The following is an 11,425-nucleotide window of genomic DNA, read 5'->3' on the forward strand; positions in this document are numbered from 1 at the left end:
ATGGTTGCGATTTCCAGTGTGGGCAGCATGCCATTAGAATTAATGGCACCCGCCTGCGGGTCCCACATTCCTGTGTGGGTGGTGCCTCTGCAGGTATTTGTGCGTGTCCCGCAGTGGCACCACCCACATAGATGTGAACCAGGGGTTTGAGCCAGACTGCATTAGATTACAGCTGCTGGTGTGCAGTGCCAATGTGCTGTAAACAATGCATCACACCGTTTACTTTTTTTTGGCAAACTTTACTGAAATGTCAAAAAGTGGTTGTAGCGTGGTGCAGTGCAATGGATCACGCTCTACTTTTTTCAACACACACCACCGCAGTGCACTGGTTTGACAGGTAACAAGGTTTGTAGCCTTGTGACTGTACTGGGCAGAAGGCAAGGATGCCCAACGCAATCCCACCGCACCTGATGTGAACAAGCCCTTATTCATCTACAGGTCAATGGGGATCCTTTACTCTACATAAGCACAAAAAAATTATATTTAACCCCTTATTAATCTTTAGTCATGGTAATTAGCCCGGACTAGCTTTTTCTACACCATCTCCTTTTGGCTATTCTTTTTTGGCTGTTTTTTTTATTTCTATTATTTTAACCATTATTATTTAAATACTTTTTTGTATCACTTGTTTTGTCTATTAACATTTTTTGTATCATATTAAAAAAAAAAAGAACAAAAACTAAAATTAAAAACACATTGGCCATGTAATTGTTCAGGTCCATAGGGGTATAAAGGTGTGAGAGCTGAACTGGTTAATGCCTGCTTTGTGCTTGCCTACAAACTATTACAGGGGTTCACAATAAAAGTTTTGTTAGACCAATCTGAAGCTGTCCACTATGCCATACAATCTGATTATACAATCTCCTTTAGATCTACAAACAACTATGTAATGTAAGGGCTTATGCTACTGGATAGAAATTGATTGAATTGTTTAGGTTTATCCTTATAATTACATAGCTTTGGTATATTTCAATTAGATTGTATTGTGCAGGACCACTCTAAGGCAGAGACAACACCCAGGCATTAAACCCACCATGACCAATAGCTTCACTTTTATTCATAACTGTCTAAAACTCATAATGTAGGCGATCCTACCCACACTCTCCTCTACCTTCCTATCCTGTGTCTTTTATTTTTCCTCTTTTCTTACTGACCTTTACTTGGTTTGTATCTTCCTTTTTCCCCTTTCTCCCCTCCCTTTTTTTTTCCCAGCGGGAGTTGAGACCGGGATGGGGTGGTGTTACTTGAGACCCCCTTCCCCCTTTTTCATTTTGTTATGGCAGTTTATAACCAAATTAGACTTTCCTCCATAAATTGTAGAGGGTTTAATACCCCATAGAAGCGGAGCCAGATACTGTACCATTTTCATAAAGCTAGATCTCAAATTCTATTTCTCCAGGAAACGTACTTCTGCTCAGATAGCATCCCAGTTCTAGGTAACTGGTATTATACCCAATGGTATCACAGCACCAACCGACAGGCTAGATCTAAGGGGGTGTCGGTGGCCTTTCATAGAACTTTCACCCTGGAGGTTTTGGACTCTCTTATAGATCCTTCTGGTTGTTATATTTTTCTTAAATTGAAGTACCAGAACTTTGTCTACGGTGGCGAACATATACAGTTGTGTTCAAAATAATAGCAGTCAGACATCACTAACCTGATCAATCACTGTTTTTGGTAGAAATTATATTTCTACATGGCAAATAATTTACTAGCAGGTGTAGTAATAGAAGTAATAGAAATCCAACAGACCCAACAGTCATGACATGCATGCTGCTGATTCTGTGTAATTGAATCACTAATTGAAAGGGGCATGTTCAAAATAATAGCAGTGTGGAGTTCTATTAGTGAGGTCATTCATTTTTTGAAAAACAGGTGGCAATTATTGCCCTTATTTAAGGAAGGAAGGCAGCAAATGTTGTACATGCTGGTTAGAGTGCATTTCTCTCTGAAATTCTGAGGAAAATGGGTCGTTCCAGACATTGTTCAGAAGAACAGCGTACCTTGATTAAAACGTTGATTGGAGAGGGGAAAACATATAAAGAAGTGCAGAAAATGATAGGCTGCTCAGCTAAAATGATCGCAAATGCTTTAAAATGGCAACCAAAACCTGAAAGACGTGGAAGAAAGCGAAAAACTACCATTCGAATGGATAGAAGAATAGCCAAAATGCCAACAATCAGCTCCAGGAAGATCAAAGAAGGTGTAAAGTTACCTGTGAGTACTGTTACAATTAGAAGACGCCTATGTGAAGCCAAGCTATCTGCAAGAAGCCCCCGCAAAGTCCCACTGTTGAAAAAAAGACGTGCTGAAGAGGTTACAATTTGCCAAAGAGCACATTGACTGGCCTAAAGAGAAATGGCGCAACATTTTGTGGACTGATGAAAGTAAGATTGTTCTTTTTGGGTCTAGTGGCCGGAGACAGTTTGTCAGACGACCCCCAAACACTGAATTCAAGCCACAGTACACTGTGAAGACAGTGAAGCATGGTTGCGCAAGCATCATGATATGGGGATGTTTCTCATACTACGCTGTTGGGCCTATTTATCGCATACCAGGGATCATGGATCAGTTTGAATACATCAGAATACTTGAAGAGGTCATACTGCCTTATGGTGAAGAGGAAATGCTCTTGAAATGGGTGTTCCAACAAGACTATTTTTCAGTCGCTCACAATTCCTATAGCCGTATCGACTACTTTCTTATCTCTCAGTCTTTACTCGACTCCCCTATTTCCACCTCCCTTGGCCACTTCCTATGGTCAAACTACTCCCCCATACATCTCAACATACACAGCCTCCCTACGGCTTCTCGTAGTTCTTCTTGGCGTTTTAATGACAACTTGTTCAAAGATTCCCTGTGTACGGCAGATGTCACGTGTGCCATTTAAAACTCCGTTCTTGACCATGCTACTGATACAACGGGTCCCCCTCAACCAATGGGCAGTCCTGAAGTATGTCCTTAGGGGTGTTTTTATTCAACATGGCTCTTGTTTGAAGAAGGCCCGAGCATTGCTCCCGGTTATTACAACTCTAGAAACCTCCCATAAGCAAACCCTGGACCCCTCGGTTTATGTAGATTTATCTAATGCTCGTCGTGATCTCCTTCAAATATTAAATTTTTACTCTCTCATCGCCCGGGATAAGGAGCGTAATTACCATTACTCTTTAGCTAATAACTGTGGTCAACATTTGGCGAAGGTGCTCCATCCACGTCCACCTTGACACCCTACCTAATTTATTCACGTGTCTGATAACACTAAAATATACCACAACCGGGGAATCTCCTCCTCGTTCGAACGATACTACTCTCAACTTTACAATCTACCTTCCTCTTTTTCTGGTGACCCCGCTGACCCCTATCTTACTGAGATGTTGACATACATTAATGAGACAGTGTTACCAGTTATTGATGCACAGGACGCCTCAGGCCTTGAAGAACCCTTTTCGGTGCTAGAAGTACTAAGTGCAATCAAAAACTTAAAACCTGGAAAATGTCCCAGCCCCGACGGGTTCTCTCCCAGGTTTTACAAATCTTTCTCCCCCTTATTGGCCCCGTTTTAAGCCAAGGCCTTCAACACCATTGACGACTCCCACCTCCCTTCCAAGGTTTTATTATCCACCAATATTTCTTTTATTCCTAAACTGGGTAAAGACCTCTCCCAATGCAGCAGTTACCGTCCGATATCTCTCCTTAATTTAGACATCAAATTGTTCACAAAGATCATGGCAACTCCTTTGTCCCCACTCTTGCCTTTAATCCACAGAGACCAGGTAGGCTTTGTCCCTGGCAGGGAAGCCAGGGACAACACCACCAAAACTATCCATCTCATCTATATTCAACAAAACAATTTAAAAGCATGTCTTCTCTGATTTGACACAGAGAACGATTTCAACCGAGTTGACTGGCGACTTTTACGTCTTACCTTAGAGCAGGTGGGTCTGGGACCTGGTTTTATCACTAAAATCATGCCCCTCTATTCCCAACTCACAGCCTCCGTGCTGGTAAATGGTATGTCTTCTTTGCCTTTTCCCATATCGAATGGCACTAGGCAGGGCTGCCCCCTCTCCCCTTTGCTCTTAGTCTTAGTTATGGAACACCTTGCCCATGCTATACGGAACAATGACTCCATCATTGGTATCCAAACTCCTTCCTTCCACCATAAACTTTCCTTATATGCGGATGATATTTTAGTCTACATCCAACAACCACATACCTCACTCCCCTGCCTACTAAAGGAATTTAGCAGGTTTGGAGCCTATTGCAATTTTAAATTGAATATAGTGAAAACGTAGCCATTAAAGATCACTCTTCCCGCTACCACGATGTTGCATTTGCATTCCAATTTCTCCTTTCAATGGCAACCTAAGGCCCTCTCCTACCTAGGCTTTCTTATTCCCTCCAATCTCTCAGATCTTTATATGCTTAATTATGTCCCTCTATTATTCCGCATTCGTAAAGACCCAACATCCTGGGGAGCTTCCTCCTTACCCTGGTTTGGGCGCATCAATACCCTAACAATGGATACTCTTCCAAAAGTGCTCCAGACGATCCCCGTTTCAGTGCTTAGGAGTTTCTTCCTCACATTACGCTCCCTGTCGATATGTTTTATTTGGCACCACGGTTTTTCAAGACTAAAGTACAAATTGCTTACTTATCTGAAACTTCAAGGCGGGGGTCGACCTGCCAGATGTTGAACTAATTATAAAGCCGCACATGCTTGGCTGGTTCCCCGACCCTTCAGTAAGGTATCTACCATGGTGATGGTGGAACAGGACCTGTCCCCTGATGACCTTAGGGCTCTCCTTTGGGGATATAGGCAAGACTTGCACCGATTCCATTGCCTCTCACCCTTAACGCTGGCTGTCCTGTGTCTCTGGTATAAGTGCAGACTTAACATTCTTCTGTCCTCAGACCCATCCCCCTTGACACCTCTATTTGATAACCCAGATTTTCCACAAGGCTTGGGGTCTTCTGCACCTAGTCCCCTCTCTCGCGCTAGATGGCTGCTGGCCCGTTCTTTCATTCATTCTCACTCATTCTACCTAATCTTCCGGGTGGTCTGGAAGACTGGCTTACTGCTCTACATCTGTCCTCGTTTTGTAGACAGTTGCTCTCTACCTCTTAAGTCCATCGTCCACTCACTGAATATGAGCGGTTGTGCTCCCTTTCTGAGTTACTCAGATATCTACTAGCCTCCCTTCACAAAATACTACACTCCTCGATTCATGTTGACTTTCCACCTTACACCAGAGCATGGTCTGTGTATATGGGTAAAGATTTGTCGGATGCCGAGTGGCAGAATTCCTTCTATTTTACACATAAATCTTCCATCTCTTGCTACTCACAGGAGAAAAATGTTAAGCTTCTCTCACGATGGTACAGGGATCCCTCCTCCTTACGTAAGATATTCCCTTCCACATCCAACATTTGTTGTCGGTGTGGTGCTGAGGAGGGTACTCGTTTACATATCTGGTGCGGTTACGATCGAATATGGCCCTTCTAGTCCCAGGTCTTTGACATATACAACAAAATCTATGGCGAGTCCTTGACCCCTTCTCCAGAAATCGCTCTCCTGTCTATGCTGCCAGGTTCATTAACTGGCTAGAAAAAATTTTTATTGCGGTTTTTCCTTTCTGCTGCATGACAACTGATACCCTATTTTTGGAAAACTATTACCACCTCGCCCCAGTCTTTGTGGGTCTCCATGATCAACAATATCATTCGCATGGAAGAGATGTTAGTGCTTGATAATGATACGTATGAGAAATATAAAATGTTTATGGTTTATCTGGCTCCATTTCTCCTCCTCAATCGTCCTTAAGAAAATGCTACCATCTGAAGTACACAGATCATGGACAGATGGGCTAGTTGCGGAACGCTTCTTTGCACATCTCTCCACTTGGTCTCATTTTGTTTCGCTCCCCCGACATCTGGCCTATGTGTCTGTGTTTGCTCCAATCCCTTATTTCGATCTTCCTCATTTTGATACTTCCTGATAATTCCGATACGGCTATTTTCCGCAGACATGTTTCGGTGTCCACAATTTCGGTGCATCCCTAATAACCTTATAGGGCAATGCATATAGTGAAAAAAATACAAAATAAGCGAAAATACATTCATCTGCCTTTATTATAGGGAGATAACAACCTGACACCAAGTATGTCTTTAGCTGTTGTTGGTCAATTTATCTCTTTAAGTGGAGATGTGTATAGGGTAGGGTCAGTATCCTGGGTACATACCACAACCCAAAGGCATGGATACTGAGGGTTACTGTGATTACTAAAAGGCTCAACTGCCCATCATAATCAAATATATCACAGTACCTTTCCAGCCTTGGAAAAGAATGCACTTCTATCAATCTACTATCTCCACCAGTCGACAAAAATCTCCCTTTTCCTCTTACAGCTAAACCCACACTACCCCAAAAAGTGCCAATAATGAAAAATAAAGAAAAAGAATAAAAAAAACACAAAAATCCCTTAACCCAACATGTTTTGCCTTAAAACAAGGCTTCATCAGGGGTGTACAGAGAAAAAAGTGTGTTTAAGAAATGCAGGGGTTGATGGGGGGGAGGGGGATCCCTCCCGCAGAGCTATTGTGTTCTCCCAGCAGGAGGGCGAAGGGAGCCATGCTTGCCAGCAGAGCAACATGATTATTGCTAGTGGCTATAGCCGCTGGCAATAATCGTATGTAAAAATCTGAATGTTGGTTGTACCCAAGTTGATTGATGGGTCAGTTTGGGTACAGTCAGTCAGCCCACAGATGGTTCAAATTTCAGATGGACCCTGCTTAACCAGCTGAGAATTTAACCAACTATAGCCAGCTTATGTCCTGCCCCTAATTGTGGTATTTGGCAAAGCACAGCATAGGAAGCTGTAATTTGCAGGCAGCTACTTCACTCTACCTTGATATACTTTTGCCATAGTTGTACTCTCTCTAATTGGCCTAATTTGAATGGAAAAACAGCCAAGCACCAACATAGGAGGCAGAAGGAAATCTCAATTACACAATTTAAAAGATTCAGTTAAATTAAATACACTCCATAGCCAGAAGTGTGTGGACGCCCGACCATCACACCTATGTGCTTGTTGGACAACTGTTCTAAAACCATGGGCATTAATACTGAGTTGACCAGCCTTTGCTTCTATAACAGCCTCCACGCTCCTGGAAAGGCTTTTAAAGGGTGTCTGTGGGAATTTGTGCCCATTTGTGAGGTCAGGCACTGAAGCTGGATGAGAAGACCTGGCTCGCAATTAGTGTTCTAATTCATCCCAAAGGTGTTCACTAGGCTTGGGGTCAAGGCTGTGTGCAGACCACTCAAGTTCCTTTACACCAAACTGGTGAAACCATGTCTTTATGAAGGTGGCTTTGTGCACTGGGGCACAATCATGCTAAAACAAAAAGGGACTTCTCCAAACTGTTACCACAAAATTAGAAGCACACAATAATCTAAAAAGTCTTTACAAGCTGTAGCATTATCAGTACCCCTAACTGGAAAAACCTGAACTCAATCATTTGAAAGGGTGTCCACATCCTTTTAACCTAGAGTGTATAAAAGTACAGCATATGGTTTGGGAGTTTTCCAATATGTCTTTACACTCATCACTTCACTATAACCTACTTATCTAGAGTGGTGCTAGAAGGTATAGCTCATAGCTTCACCCAGAACTTTCTCCATGACAGGTTACCATCTAAAAAAAGATAAAACAAGAATAATAAGACATAGGGTAAAGTGAATAGATGGTATAACCAAAACGACTATAAGAGGGAAAAGAAAGGAGGACCTGCTGACAAACCTAGGATACCATAAACCACAGGGTCATGAAGGCTCTGACTTGAATAAACTAAATATATACACAACACATAACACAAATAAAGAAGTCAAAATAATTTAATAGCAATGCATGCAACCAACATTAGATCACAGGAACTCTTAGCTCAGCCTAAATTATTAGGAATGTTATTGTATAGTAACTATGTTACACAGCATGTGACCTGAGCCACACTGGTAGTGGAGTTGAAATATCAAAGCCAGTAAAATATTAATGTCATTTGGGGGCCAGACCTGCGAATTGTGAATTTTGGTTTCCTACTGTTCTTCTTCTCGATGGTCTGTTAAATGTTCTAATACACTCCTCCTCCAATTCTTTGTCAAATATTGCCTCTAAAAGGTGTTAACATTCATCTCTGGTCTTCCATCTCTAGTTTTGGATAGAATAGGGAAAAGTGAGAACCCCAGTCAGGTTTTAATTGCCAGCGTATCAGCTGGAACGATTCATCCTCTATACAGCCTGTTGACCATTGTCAAGGGGACTAAAAATTATGGGCAATCCAAAATGTTACAGCTACCACTGGAACAGGGGGCGAGGGGAAACATTGAGATGGGACACCTATTCCAGTAATAACTGTCTCTTCCAGAACACAAGAGGTCAACAAGAGGAACCACTGAACACAGCCAGAGACACAGAAAACTGACACTCCCAGAGGAGGTGGAATCTAAGCCAACTTTAGTGAAAGATTTCACTTTAACAGCAAGATTTCGAACAGAGGGAAGTGGAAGGGGTATTGATTTACTCTCTTCTTCTGCAGGTAGAGCTTTGAGGCCAATTTCATTACTTGACCTTTCCAACCTGTTCATGGTTCCTAAACCAAATGATGAATGGTTTATTCTCAACCTCAAGTGTCTGAACAAGTTCTTGAAAGTACAAAAATTCAGGATGTCTTCCCAGGGAGGGAAATCAGGGACTCCTCCCAGGCGGTGATTGCTTCACTTCATCAAGGAGACTTTCTGCCGCAGGTGGACATGAGGGATGCCATTCCGTTATTCCAATGATTTCTGCATTCTGCAGTAGAGGATCATCACTAACAATTTTGTGTCATTGCCCTATGGTCTGTCCAAGGATTCCAGGGTGTCCACCAAGATGTTGGGCTGATTTTTTGGGTTGTTGAGAGCCAGTGGGATCCCCTTGAGGAATATGTGGGCAAATTCTTCGAGGACAATCACATCAGCGACTGACATGCAGCATACAGATGACGATAGAGGTCCTGGAGAGGTTGGCTGGGTCAAAAACCTATGGATGTAGCTTTGATCCTATCCTAACACTTGGAATATTCGGGGTTTGTCCTGGATACATCGCAGGACCAGGTGTTGCTTCTGCAAGAAAAGCTACTGTTTCCATGAGCCCAGGCAAAATTTCTCAGGATGCTGAAGAATCTCTCGATCTGGACTTGCATGAGGATGTTGGGGAAGATGGTAACTGCCTAAGAAACAGTCCCCTATGCAGTTTTACTCCAGAGCTCTGCGGCTTAAAATCCTGGGTGGCATGGAACAAGTGTTGGGAGTCCTTGGATTAGTCAATGCACCTAACCCGAAATCAGAGCATCTCCGAAATGCTGGCAATCCACGCAGATGCTGGAGAGAAGAAAATCCTTACTTCCACTACAGTGGAAGTCCTGACAATGGATGCCAGCCTCTTTAGCTGTGGTGGGGTTCTGGAGAGCCTTTCAGGTCAAAGAACATGGCCATAAGAGGAATGGAAGATCAACATCCTGGAACTTTGAGCAATCTGTCTGATTCAAATTCCCGGAGTGGAAGATAAGAAAGTGGATTTTCTCAGCCATCAATGGCTTGAACCCAGGGGAATGTGCCCTTCACCCTGAGGTATTTACTGAGATTTGTCTGTGGTGGGATGATGTCAAAATGTGGATCTCTTCACATCCAGGATTCAACAACAAGCTAGACAGGTTTGTGTCTTGCACCAGGGATCCTCTGGCCATAGCGGTGGACAAATTGGTGACTCCTCGGTAAAAAGTGGTATGCAGATATTGTGGATCTTTTGGCAGGCGAACCGTGGGCTCTTCCAGATCACCTGACCTTATCTGAAGGTCTGCTATTCCATCCTACTTTACGTTTGCTGTCTTTGACGAAATGGCTGTTGAAGCCCAGGGCCTGAGAGTTCTCAGGACTAAAGAGTCGACCTTCAGGAAGGCTTACAATGGTACATGGAAAGCTTATTTCACTTTGTGTTCACCACTTGAATTCCATCCTAGAACGTGGGCTACAATATGCCCAACAACCTTTCTCTAATCTGGTCTAGAGATGTCCTTGGCCTTGAGCACCATCGTGGGACAGGTCTCGGCATGAGCCATACTTTTTCAGAGGCCCATTGCATCTCATTCCTTGGTCAAAGTCTTCGTTCAGGGCATCTCTTAGCTTGTTCCTCCTGTGTGGCGCCCGCTATCTTTGCAGGACCTTAATTTGGTTCTGTTGGTGTTCTAGTCCTCTCCTTTTCAGCCCTGATAGATTCCCTTGATGCTTGATGGCCTGAAATCCAACCTGCTTTAGCAGGGACCGGTCAAATTTTAACTAACGTGTAATCACTGCAGTTGAACAGTCGACTTCTGTTAAAACGCGGGCTTTTATCGCCCCTCAATTTCTAGTATAAACAAACGCTTAATAAATTGAATGGAATGTTTTTGGTTTGCGGTTTTTATTGAATTCAGTTTGTCACACCGAATGATCATATTGATGCATGTGTGGTCACCATCAGCCCACAGCATCAGGAGAACCTGCCTGAACGCTACCCAACCCCCCCCCCCCCAAATGGTTTCAAGATAGACTTGTGCCAAACTGTATGATCGACGCTTTCCGACGCGAATGATTCGTTAACCTGCGCGTTCCTGTTTATGGTGGGGGGGATGGACAAAAGACGTTGCAAGATGGTGGGATCCTACATGGAGATCTGACTATTGCGTGACGCCCATTGCCAGGGAAAGCCATTACCGACTTTCCGTTGGTTGAGAACCAGCTTTCCAATGAGACGCCACGCAGGAAGATGGCGATCTGTATAATCAGACGACTTGCGGAGGAATGCAAAAGGTCAATTTCACAATGAACAACAAACCCTCATATAAAGAGAGAACCAGAAAAATGATTTGTGGAGTTGACATGACCCTCCCCCACCCCCTCAATTCCCACACAGTGCTGGGACCCCCTTTCTCTCATAGTAAGAAAACATTATTACCTCCTCCTCCCTGGGCACAACACTCCTCTCCAGCCTCACATCTCTATCAGCAGCTAGAAAACAAGAGAAGAACTCTGCTAATTTTCCTGGTTTCCTGCATGAGCTGCAACAAAATGGCGGCGGACCTCCCCTGCCACTTCCGTCCCACTGCGCACGCGCGTTACCATAGCAACCAGGCACAGGACAGCCCGGGAATAAACGAACAAAAGGCTCTGACACGGCCCTAGGCAGAAACCACGCCTACTCGTCGGCAAAGCGCTAGAGGGTGAACGCTCCAACCAGAGATTTTTTCCCCTTCAGAAAGGCGGCGGCCATTTTCTTGTAGCTCAGTTGTGGACAGATCCGAAATAATATTCAGAATTTTGAAAGTGGAACTTATTTTCTATTGGTTTTATTAT

General features: G+C 43.5%; 1 protein-coding gene across 1 annotated transcript in view; it reads right to left on the reverse strand.

Annotated features, from left to right (window-relative positions):
- Positions 1–11,163, reverse strand: part of LOC149466142 (uncharacterized) — a 56,867-nt gene extending 45,704 nt beyond the window's left edge. Inside the window, exon 1 of the mRNA XM_089672702.1 lies at positions 11,028–11,163. The gene's annotated coding sequence lies outside the window, so the exon portion shown is untranslated. The remainder of the gene's footprint in view (positions 1–11,027) is intronic.
- Positions 11,164–11,425: the final 262 nt, after the last annotated feature.

Source organism: Staurois parvus, unplaced genomic scaffold (genome assembly GCF_062004578.1).
Source record: "Staurois parvus isolate SC_StPar_1 unplaced genomic scaffold, SC_StPar_1.0 ptg000132l, whole genome shotgun sequence".
Taxonomy (NCBI): domain Eukaryota; kingdom Metazoa; phylum Chordata; class Amphibia; order Anura; family Ranidae; genus Staurois; species Staurois parvus.